Source organism: Rattus norvegicus, chromosome 1 (genome assembly GCF_021556685.1).
Source record: "Rattus norvegicus strain SHRSP/BbbUtx chromosome 1, alternate assembly SHRSP_T2T, whole genome shotgun sequence".
In the NCBI taxonomy this organism is placed as follows: Eukaryota; Metazoa; Chordata; class Mammalia; order Rodentia; family Muridae; genus Rattus; species Rattus norvegicus.
This window is the reverse complement of record NC_141534.1, coordinates 48,781,857-48,794,031: the sequence shown is the minus strand read 5'-3', so window position 1 is coordinate 48,794,031 and position 12,175 is coordinate 48,781,857. Positions and strand designations below refer to the sequence as shown.

General features: G+C 44.1%; 1 protein-coding gene across 1 annotated transcript in view; it reads right to left on the bottom strand.

Annotated features, from left to right (window-relative positions):
* Tulp4 (TUB like protein 4) overlaps window positions 1-12,175 on the bottom strand; it is a 130,378-nt gene that overhangs the window by 41,454 nt on the left and 76,749 nt on the right. The window lies entirely within an intron of this gene.

Genomic DNA, 12,175 nt, shown 5'->3' with positions numbered 1-12,175 from the left:
CACCCACAGAGCAGCTCACTGTCTGTAACTTCAGGCAAAACATCAATGCACATGGAATATAAATACATTTTAAAAAATCATTTATAGTTTGGTGGAAAAATTTACCCCCCAGTGAAGTGAATTCATCAACACATACAGATTAAAGGTAAATACAGACAGAACTATTAGGAGAAGAGGAAATTCACCTTGGCTGCCAACAGAAAAACCCAACATCGTTGGCATGTCTACAGGACATTCTATCAACCCGGGCACAAAGATGGACAGCGAGAACAGAGTACAGACCTCCTGAGTTCTACCCTAAGGCAGGCGGGTATGTACTTAATGAACAGTTTGCAACAACTAGCACAGAACACGCTTTCTTATACTTTCAACAGATGCACGTTTCCAAAGGAAAAAAGAGTGGGGCCCCAAGCAATGCTAATGCTGTGGATGGTGTCTGTGAAGCATGCTTCTCTTTTCCCCTCCCATATTCTCTGGTGCCTTCATGAAAAGTGAATAGACATTTTGGCACATAAAACTTTCTTAACGAAAATAACTCAGTAGCAGATAACAGCAACTCTTCAGAAGCACTCAGGACTTACATATGTCGATCCTGAACTGTTGTGGGTTCTCCTGTGGCCCTACTATTCTCATTGGTACCCACATCACCTTTCTCCTGTCTTTGCCATGTGACTGTCTGGCCCCCTTCAGAGGACACGATGTCAACAGACTGACAGCAGATTGTAATGAGGCCTGTAGGAAGGGTTAGGTCTAGGAAGTGTCACAAGGATGCTGCCTTCGTGGTGGGATGAGCGCCCTTTAGGAGGAGAGAAAGTACAGGTTGTATCCCACGAGCACCAAGGAAAGGCAGTGTGAGTACCTGGGGCCAGTCTTCTGCACACCGAAAGGGGGTCTCGCCAGTAATCAAACTGGGTGACACCTTTATCTTGACCTTCTCAGCCTCCAGAAAAATGAGAAATTGATGTGTTTCAGCCAATCCATACTTTGTTCTGGCAGCCTGAGCTGAAATCTGAAGGATGGGAGCTTTGTGTAACAGCATGTGTCTCCCTATGACCTGTTATTGTGCATGAAGCTCAGCAGTATCTGCAGAGGGCAGAGCACGCCTCTGCACTTAGTGACACTCCATTTCTATTTAGAGAATGAACAGAGAGCAGCCAGGAGAACAGCATATCAGCCTTTACAAATAAGAGAAAAAAGAGAGAGGGAGACTGGCAATTTAATGAGTGACTGCTATTCAAGATCCACACCAAAGCTAAAGAACAAAACACCAGGTCCAAGAGTCCACTCTGAATTCATTCCAACGACAGGTCCCACAGGAAGACAAGCCACTCCCGAGATGAACTGAGAGGAAGAAGCTCTCGCAGTCCAGCTATCAGCAATGGCTGAAGAGAGCAACTGTTTTGAAACAAGTATGTCACAGATACCTGAAGAACAGGAACACAACGTGAAATCAGATTTGAAAAAACCCAAACCCTCCATTACAAGTTCTTTTCATGACTAATTTCTTCCAAAGAGATAAAGCCTATAGGAGCAAAGGGCTTCGGGAGAACAAGACGGGAGACTAATGCGACCGCGTGCAGGAAGACATCCATTTCCGCCCCCAGCCCTAGCCAAGGAAGGCGCAGAGCTGAGTGAGGCACACTGGTACTGGGGCACGACAGCCCTTTCCAAGCGCCTGCTTGTCTCGCTGGTCCAGGTTAGGCCCGACTCTCCTTTCTCTCAGCAACTGCCCCACAGATCTCTGCTATGGTCAACCTTTCCCAGTAACACTGGCTTTGCTAAGGCGCCAGTGCCCAGCATCTGTCGCTCCACACAGAATTGGTCTTGCGCTAACCACAGCCCTCACTCACAGTTCTCTGAACTCCACTCTGGTTTTGGGTCAGTCTCCTTCATATCTCTTGAGGACAGGTCTGTACCCCAAGATGTCACATGGTTCTGTGAAGAATGACTAGTGACTATTATAAATTAATTTCTGTAAAAAACATATCATTGGCTTTTGGCCTAGTTTTTCAATTTTTATTCAAAAAGTTTCATTACTTTGGACTGTTTCCTTTTCTTTAAATTAAAACCCAATATTTACTTCTTCCTCTAAGATTGCCCTCTCCCACATTTTCTTCCTACTCTTTCTTCTGGTGAGAGTAGGCACAAGCGTCTGTAAGGTTGTGCCAGTTTCTTCGGAGGTAGCTAGTTCGATGCTCTCTCTGCATTTCAATCACCTTTCAGTTGGAAATATAAACTACAAGGCAGTTTTATCTTAAGATTTATTTTATTGTATTTTTAAAATTATATATGTTGTGTGTATGTATGTGCTCCCGTGTGCTGACAGCCATAGAGATCAGGAGTTAGAGCCCTTAGAGCTGGCCCAGGTGCTGTTGTTATTGTTTGGGTTTGGGGATTTTTTTTTTTTTTTTTGCTGTTATTGTTGTTCCTTTAGCAATAATGTTATTTTAGCAATCCACATGTGTGCTGGATAGCAAGACACAAGCTAAAGTCGTCTGAGAGGAGGGAAACCCAATTAAGAAAATGTCTCCATAAGATCTGGCTATAGGCAGTCTTCTAGGGCATGTTCTTAACTAGTAATTGATGGGGGAGGGTCCAGGCCATCCCTGGGCTGATGGTCCTGGCTTCTATAAGAAAGCAGGCTAAGCAAGTCAGTACATAGCACCCGTTCAAAGCATCTGCATCAGCTCCTGCCTCCAGGTTCCTGCCCTGTTTTGAGTTCCTGTCTTGACTTACTTTAGTGACAGACTATACGATGTGAAAGTATAAACCAAATATATTTTCTCCCCAATCTGCTTTTTGTTGATGGTGCTTCATCACAGCAATAGACACCCTAACCCAGAAAATATGTCATCTTTTCTTTTCCATACAGAACTGGTTTCACATAAGCATAATTGTTGCCAGTGGTTTACAGGGAACTGAGGGAAGAGGGTGAAGATGCAGCAGCAGCCGCAGGCTCTCTGCTGGAAGCAGCAGCAGCTCAGCAGTACAGCTAGTTACCTTTACACACAATGCTCATCTGCATGCTTAGGAAGGCTGGACTGAGGAACTGTGTAGCAACAAGCAAACTTCCACAAACAGCTTTTTGTACTGTAGTGTAACTATCAGCACTAGAGTTAGTTCCCCAGGGAAGTGGTGACTTTTCTATAAGCTCCATGATTAAGAGCCAGGGAAGCATAAACACTGGCAACACGCTCCCTAAACTTCCGTATGCATAGTGGCAGAACCGAATGGCCTGCTGAGGACCAGAATGAAAAGATATCCTTCTTTTTCTTCAGAGGGAGACTCTGTTCTGACGTGCAATTTACACCAAACTTCTCCCTCTCGTTTTAGAACAATGGCCTTCAAAAGAGCTTCAAGACTAGGCCTGGATATTTTGTAACTAAAGAAACAGTTTCTAAAATGAGACAGCTGTGCACCTGCACCTGCTAGAATAGTTTCTGTTTTATTCTGAAAAGATATGAAATGTAGCTTCATAACTGACTGTAACTATCACTTCTAATCTGTGTGATTCTGAAGACACCACATCTCTTTTCTGCTGAAGACTACCTCTAAACTAACCTAGAGAGAGCCTAGACCAGAAATGAGCTTTCTTATCCCTCCTCCCCAGATCCAGAAATGACTTTGTAGCAGTGCACCGCAAAAGTGCACCCATCCTTATTTTAAGGCCTTAACTAATTGTCTATGGAAGACTCCTTTCCAAACAGGCGAGGAGAGCATGAATCCTCACAGCTCAGGAGAAGAGCACAGTGAGGACTGACTCCCTCCTTTGCTGGCTAGCCTCATCCAACCATTACCCTACTGTTTTTGTTTGGAGCGTTTTGTGTTGTTTTCCACGTATTCTTAAGTTTTTGAGTGCTTTATGGAAGACAATCCATTTCTTTAACTCAAACAGGTGCAACTACTATATTTGTACATTGTGTTTCATTTTGTTGCTGTTGTTTTTGTTACTGAGGGTAGCAATTAAAACCCCAAACTGGGCACATCTATAATCTGTGTTCCCAGGAGGCTGAGGTAGGAGAACCACCAATTTGAGACCAGCCTGGGTTGCTGTGCTCCAACACACGTTAGAATTCTCTAGGTTCAGCTAATCATGGAATCATAAATTACAAGATACATGAAATAGAACTCGTTCATGAGGTTTACACTGAACAATTAAGAATGGAAGATGGGAGAAGTGTTGAATATACATGTCAAAGTCAACCTTTTGCTAGATTTTCTTCATATGGATTATTTTTAATACCACATCCTGATGATGATCCCCGCCTGAATGCCAGCGGATGGCTGGACGGCTGACCTCCAGAATCAGTTGTGCATGTTCCACAGGTACTCCTGTAACACTGTCATGGCTGTCATTTCGTGCCTACCCACAGCAGCCCACTTACCATGTCTGCCTTCGGCACTGAGAGCATGTGCGCTCTATCAGAGATATGTGCTATTCCAGCAGAGAACTAAACCATCACACCCCAGTCAAACCCTTTGAGCCCTGACCTTGACTGTCCCAACCATGATCTAAGAATGCAGAATTTCAGCACAAATAGTTTCATTTACTCCCCTTCTGCCTCTGCTGGCCTTGAGTGAGCATTGGTGTTGTTTCTATAAACTCAAGGTCACATTCCTTCAAGTTCCTGCCTGTGAAAGCTCAATGTCTCTAAGAGAACCGGTGGTTCTGAACCACGACCCAAGACAGGGCCCCATCTCCTGCTTTTGGTGGAGGTCAGCTAAGTAAGTCCAGGATCCTAATTCCCTTGACAGGCACTTTCCAGCTTTTGTTCCTCCCTACTCAGTACAGGGTCCATGTGCCCCTTTCTCTCTCTCATTCTTCCTTTAAAACACCCAGTCATTCTGCACAGATGACAGGGCAGCTCCATTCACTTTGCTTCAGTAGTCACTGCCAGCTCAAGTCTGTCCTTCCTGGGCTAGCTTGTGTTGGGATTGGTTTGTCTTGGTACCAGGGACAGTCCTGTAGACCCTGCTTTAGCCACTATGTATCTCAGGGACTGTGGGGCAGGGCAGACCCTGACTTTAGTACTTCCCAAACTCGCAGGCTGACCTCAAACTTACAGATCAGTCTGCCCCTTCAAATGACTATGCTCAGCCATTCTCTCAACCCTTTCATGAAGAAGTTTATTAGTAGGTGCAAGAAAAAAAAAAATTTGGGTTGGGGATTTAGCTCAGTGGTAGCAAGCGCAAGGCCCTGGGTTCGGTCCCCAGCTCCAAAAAAAAAAAAAAAAAAAAAAAAAAAAAAAAAAAAAAAAAAAAAAGAAAAAGAAAAAAGTTTTAAAAAAAAAGAAAGAAAAAAATTATTTTTACCATATTTAGGAACATACATATATATTTTAAAATTCTGTAGCATTTTAAATAGGATTCAAAAGCTTTAAGGGCTGGCCGAGGGAGGTAGGAACAGGATTTAGAGTAGGAGTTACAATAGGGCCAGTTGGCCATAAAGTGGCCCTGGTCCTGGGTCCTTCATAAAGAAAAGAATGCTTCCCAACAGGTCACACAGTCTACAGGAACCCAACAATCTAGGAAGGTCACATCACATGAAATCATTCATAAAAATGCAAGACATAGACATCCACCTTGGGCCTCCTTTTTGGAGGCTGGCAAACCTGGCATTTTGGTTACTTCATGCGTGGGGTTGTGTTTAGAAGCGTGTCCTTCTTCGTCCTTCATTTGAAACATACTGAAGTATATTTACTAGGTAGTGCACCTGAACTCTAACAAGGTAGGGAAGGGAAGACCAATCCTTAGCTACGGGTTTAGTGATTTACACCACTTGCGCTGCTCATCTCTAAGCATGACTTCCCTTGTTCACTGAAGACAACAAGACCTGGAGTAACAGCTTCAACAGTGGCTGCTCTTTTTTTTTTCTTTTTCTTTTTCTTTTTTTTCGGAGCTGGGGACCGAACCCAGGGCCTTGCGCTTGCTTGGCAAGCGCTCTACCACTGAGCTAAATCCCCAACCCCAACAGTGGCTGCTCTTAACGACTTGCTGACGGCCACACGTGCTTCTGCTCACTTGCTTGCCTGTCCCACCTTCTGGCTTTAGAGTAATGAGAATGCAGACTAGCTAGAGCCTAGGCCTTTTAGGAGCTACCCTGGCTTCAATCTTTTACGCTCATTGGTGCTGGAGTGTTTATTCCAGAACGGATCCCACCACACATCCACACAGTGCAAGTCAAGTTCCTCTAGCCTGAAGCCAAGCCAGAGGCACATGTCTCCAGTGGCCTGGGTGCCCTCTAGAGATGTTCTTGGCAGGAGCCAACAGCTACCACATGGGTTCTTCACTACATTCCCTCTAGTCACTAGCAAAGGTCTTCAACAAGGTCGCGGATCACCAACATTTTCATCTACCAGACTTGAGTTCTTGGCTTTTGTTTTTCTCTTTAAAGAAACTCTCCCAAAAAGTCTGTGTAAGGGAAGGGAGAGAGAGACTACCGTTTGCTTTTCCTGTTGGGCTGAGCATGGTGGCTTCTGAGTCACTGCCTTAGGACTCACAGCCTCCAGGCTCCCAGAGAGATTAGAAGAGGCTGTGGAGACAGCCAGCCCTTACAGAGGAGCCAGGGAAATGTTACCTACAGTGAATACAAGTCTGCTGCAAACAATAAACAGTCATTAGTACTTCAGTCTGGCATTTTTCTATGAGGGTGGGTTTCTCTTGTAGGTGTTAGAACACCTGTGTGTCAAATCTTAGAAAAGCACTTTTGATTACAAAGCAGTCGTTAGTTGAGAAAGCAGAGGCTGTGTGACTGTTTGTTTTGGACCGTGGAGAGAGCCCCTTCTCTATCCGACAGTTGCAGCCATTCTGGTGGGCTGTGGTTAGGAGGGCAACACACATTCTGAAGAGACCTGCACAGATGCACTAAGAGTGAGTGAACTCAGAACTACTTTAATACAGCAGAGCCGCACACTGTGGTGCAAACCTACTGGTGGCTCAATGGTGGCTCAGGAGGTGGAAGAAAGTGAATCATTTCTGTGTGTTCCACACCAGCATGGCTGCAGGACAGCCAGTGGCTACACACAGAGACTGTGATTCAAAAGCAAAACAGACACAAGCATGATATAGTACTTGCCTGATACACCCATGGCCCTGGGTTCAATTACACATCAACACACACACATACACACACACACACACACACACACACACACACACACACACAAGTACACATGGATACAGAGAGGAGAGAGGAAATGATAAAAAGTGGAAAAAAAAAAGACAAAATTTGGCTCCACTCATTTTAACATGATACTGAGATTGCCCTTAAATGTTTAATTATGCACTAACTATAATATCTTTAGATTTAATAAAGTAAAAATATATAAATTGTAAAATCCCAAGAAGACAGCTGAGTTAATAAAATGCTTGCCACACAAAGATGAGGGCCTGATTTTGATATCTGATAAGCGCAGGTCCTAGTGAGAACCTTGGTTTAAGTCTTGGCTCCACTGCACCTACACATTGTGTTTCTAGCGAAGCATTTGTAGATAAATGGGACGTTTACTTTACCTGGCTTTCCCTCAATGTCACCTAAAGATGACTGTATAAACTCAGAGTACTTGGGATATCACCAGCACCCTGATCAGATGGTGTTCTGTACTAACCCTCCTTTTAGCAAGGGAGATGAAATAAACCTTTCAAGGTGAAAGGGCTGAAAAAAGAGTAGCCTGATTATGCCTGCATATTCTAAAATCAGGAAAATAAAAAAATGGAGTCTTAGTAACTGCCAAATATTTATTAACCTAACCCTTCCCATTTTATTTGAAATCATTTTAAGAGTGTGTAAGAAAATGAGACGTAAGCAACCTTCCCTTTAAAGGTTTTAGGGTTTACAGAGTCAGTATGAACTGCACTCAGGGAAACAGGGCTGGAGCAGCCGCAGCGGTGCACTAGGTAAACTCCTCCCCATGTACGCACAGTCCCTGGAGAGCCCTGCCCCAACGGCGGGGGAGAGCCCGAGGACTGTTTTCTTGGGGTTCTTCCAGGAAAATCAAGAGCCACAGAGTCTCTTCCTGTGTCACTACAGTGTGCATTCACAAACAGTCACCACGGAATTCTCCGTCTTTTAGACTGGCTTCCTAAACCTGGTTTTGAGGCTGTGGTCAGTGGAAACAGAGAAAGCAGGATGTCTGGCTGGCTGCTGGGGGCTGCTACAGCCTCTGCCTTCTGAAGGACGACGACTGTCCAGTGGCAGGCAGCTGGTCACCACCTTAAACCTCCTGAGGCACAGTGCCAAATGTCTGTGTGGCAAGGCACTTTCACATTCAAGTGGCCTGCCCTTCTCCCAAACCCCAGAAAGCAGAGAGGATACGCAGGTCAGGGCTCTGCAGAACACCCCTCGGCTCCAGTGCCTCAGACCCATGGAGCACTTACCGACTTTCCTGTCAATCAGATCTGTTACTTCTGCATGCACTGTCTTCTCCCTCAAGCCCTACAATGCTCTACTATAAACACATCCCAACTTTATCAAGCTGTTTACACCACTGCTGTTTCTGTGAGCTTCTCTTTTCCAATAATTTATTAGTCTGTTATAAGCTGAATTAGATGACCCCAATATTTGTTTTCTAGCAAATTTATTGACTGGGACTCTATTTTGAGGTGAGGACTAACGTATGTGACAGTCTAATCTAACAGGTGTGGGTGTCCTGAGAGACAGACTCTGGGGATGCAAGTGTCCAGATGAAGTCATGTGAGGGCACTGCAAGCAGTGGCCACCTCTAAACCAGTCACACTGGTAACGTCTCAGTGTTGACTGAATGTGAGGAAGGAGTGTCTGCAGGCTGGGCCACACTGCAGTGCTCTACTAGGGCAGTCCTAAGAAGATACACACTGTCCTTGTCTGCCATTCAATATCCAGACAGGACTGCCTTCCCTTATCACAACACAAACATCTTGCATGAAACAAATGCCATGATATAACAAATTAGCTGTAAGAACTGAGAACATCTGTAAGCGTAACTTGATTTTCTCCACACTAAATTGATGAACATTGTGAATCCGAGTTCTCAGAAAAATAAAAACAAAAACAACATGAAACTCCAAAACAACAAAAACAAAAAACAAACAAAGAAAACCAAAACACTTCATTTTCAGCTAGACTCACTGATTGGGATCTCTATGAATGTGGAATGCTACTGCAGAATGTTGTAGGTCCCTTAGTAGCCATTCACTGCCCACTGCTGTTTGACCTAACATTCTCAGCTCTGTTTTTGAATGTGGACACAGCTCTAGCTTCCACCAACCCCACGGTGAAGAATGTTATCAGGCAATGTCTAATTTTTACAACAGAGACTTCCCACTTCACTATAACCTGGTATTTTCATCCACTTGAAACATGTCTTAATTTATGTCTTTCTCTGTACTATGGGAACGACAGAGCGCCATCACCATGCAAGAACATGGCATTTATTTACACAATCTGAACCTGAGTTCCTGGGCCACAGTCACTCACATTGAGCTATGACACTCACCATTCTAACACTCAAAAGCGAAACGTTGAAACAGACCACCAATTGGCATACACAGATTAAACTGATCATGGTTCTAAAAACAAAGCAAAAGTATACAAAGTTAACACAGTTTTTAAGGCTGGAGAGATGGCTTAACAATGAGGGCACTGGCTACTCTTTCAGAGGACCTGGGTTCAATCCCCAGCATCCATGTTGGCTCAGACCTGTCTGATCCACTGCTAGAGGATCTGATGCCCTTTTCTGGTCTCCAAAGGAACTATACACACATGGTGTCCAAACACACGGGCGGGCAAAACATCCATACATATTTAAAAACAGAAACAAAGGGGGTTGGGGATTTAGCTCAGTGGTAGAGCACTTGCCTAGCAAGCGCAAGGCCCTGGGTTAGGTCCTCAGTTCCAAAAAAAAAAAAAAAACAAACAAACAAAGAAAACCCCCCAAAGATCCAACATTTCTCTAACAATCAGGGAAACGAACCTAAACAATGGATGACATCACTACTAATTTCTGAGTGTGGGAATATAAGGCTGATGTGTCAACATGCACAAGTACACAAAAATATGTGCATGGAAGGTAAGAGGGAGAAACAAAAGATAACTGAGCAGGAATATTGTAGAATATTATTGGTTAAATTTAAATAAATCTTTATACTGAACACATTCATAACCACAAACTGGGGCAAATATTCCACATCCCACCGACACCATCTGGAGCACGATGTGGAGCAGGAGAATTCACAGGTAGAAATACACTCTGCAAACTGAGAAACAGTCACATACATGAATACAGTTAACAATGGATACTCAGTCATTACATACTCCCCACGCAAAATGGCACATAGGCTACAAATCTAGAGTGAGGAAAGTAGATGACAAATAGGAGGGGAAAGAAACCCAGACTTAAGTCACTTGTGAAGAGTCACTGCTTAGATATTTAGAGGTTGGCAGGAAACATCCCAAATCCTCTCAGAGTCTGGGCTGTCTAAGATGTGAAGGGGAAGGCTTCTGTTTAATACTGTCCTGACCAAGCTAACTTCTCTGAGAAACAGGAAACAGAGGAGGCAACCCTCACACACTGGAGGGTTGAGGTCAGACCACCACCCCAGGCCACAGCAGTCAGGGACCCTGCTCTCCACGTCACACACATAATGCCAGAGCCACCGGTCACTAACTGCAAACATAAGGTGAAATTCCCATCAAAATCATGTCAGAGAGATCAGAGAACGGAGACAGGATGTAAGAGTTACTTCTGATTGCTACCTGACTGGACGGGAGACACCTAGGATATTAATACAGCACATCTGTGACAGAGTTTCCAGGGACTATTAGGTAATGAGTGATCTGACTTAGTCGATGGTTTCATCCAATGATTATTTCAAAGAGAACAGACTAAGGAAGGTTGTCTGGTTGGAAGCAGGGTTGTCTCCTGGAGTGTGCTTCTGAGGAACATCCACTAACCTTTTTCTTTCCTGTCTCTCTGTGTGCTCTTTGTCTGTCATGAGTTTAACAGCTCTGGTTCTTCTTGCCTTTCCACATGACAATTTTGTCTTACCAAAGGCTCTAAAACATAAAATGAAAGACAGACTGCAACTTCTGAAAGCTACAATAAATCCCTTCTTCTGGGTTGTCACAACCACTATGACAGAAGGGAAGGAATTATCATTTTCCATGTTCAGGTCAAATAGACCTAAAGAAGTATTCAACTCTCATTTCCCTGTTAATTTCATCTGCAGATCCACATTCTTCAGTGTCCTGGAAATGGTTTCGAAAGTCTGATGAGCAAGGAAGGATGCAGAGCCTTCCCTGGCAGTGAAAGCAGTGTTGAGGACACAGATTATAGGCTGCTAACACCTCTACCACAGGCATTGTCTTATTGTTAGCAGAGTCATGGCCATGCCACTGGCTCCTTCAGACTATTTCCACAGCTTCAAAATAGTGACAATAACATGAGGCACTAGCTGTGGAGGTCCCTGCAGTGCTGCGGCCCACCTATGACCTGCTACATATCATGTACAACATTCCCCAGGTACAGCATTGCAACAGTGAGCTCATAGTTCTGTCTCTTCACATTTCCCAAGTTCCCCAAGGGAGGAGCCACCTCTCCCTCCTGTGTCACCTTCTGTGTGGCACATACTTGTTACACTGCAAGTGTGTATACATGTAGTCTGTGGAACGATGGCTGGCAGAGCACACCACGCATCAGACACTGCACAGGTTCCATTCTGTAGGGCACTCAGAAGCAGAGGCTGACTTGGACGTAGCACATTTTCAGTGCTAGCACAAGCATCCTCACATTTCATCATTACAGAAGTGTGGGGAGGAGGCAGAAAATAACGCACAGCCTTTGTCACAGAAGAGGAATCTGATGAGGAGAGCCAGCAGGCTTCCCTCACAAGATAAGAAGGGTAAAACCCTAGGATACTGAAGTTTCAGACAAAACTAAATGCTTCACAGAATTAATAAAGGAGAGTAAGAAAGAGCCTATTGGAAGAGAGAAGAAACTTAAGAATTTACAAATGTAACAGCACTGATTATGAAGAAAAAAAAGTGCCTGTTTAAACTTGAGATAATGGAAATATACAATATATATGTGTTGACTAGAGAAACGTAGTGTAGTAAACAGTGTGGCTTAAGGACAGAAGATATCGTTCCAAGCAATACTACTTGGTAGACACGCTTTATATTTGTAAAGGTTTAAATTGG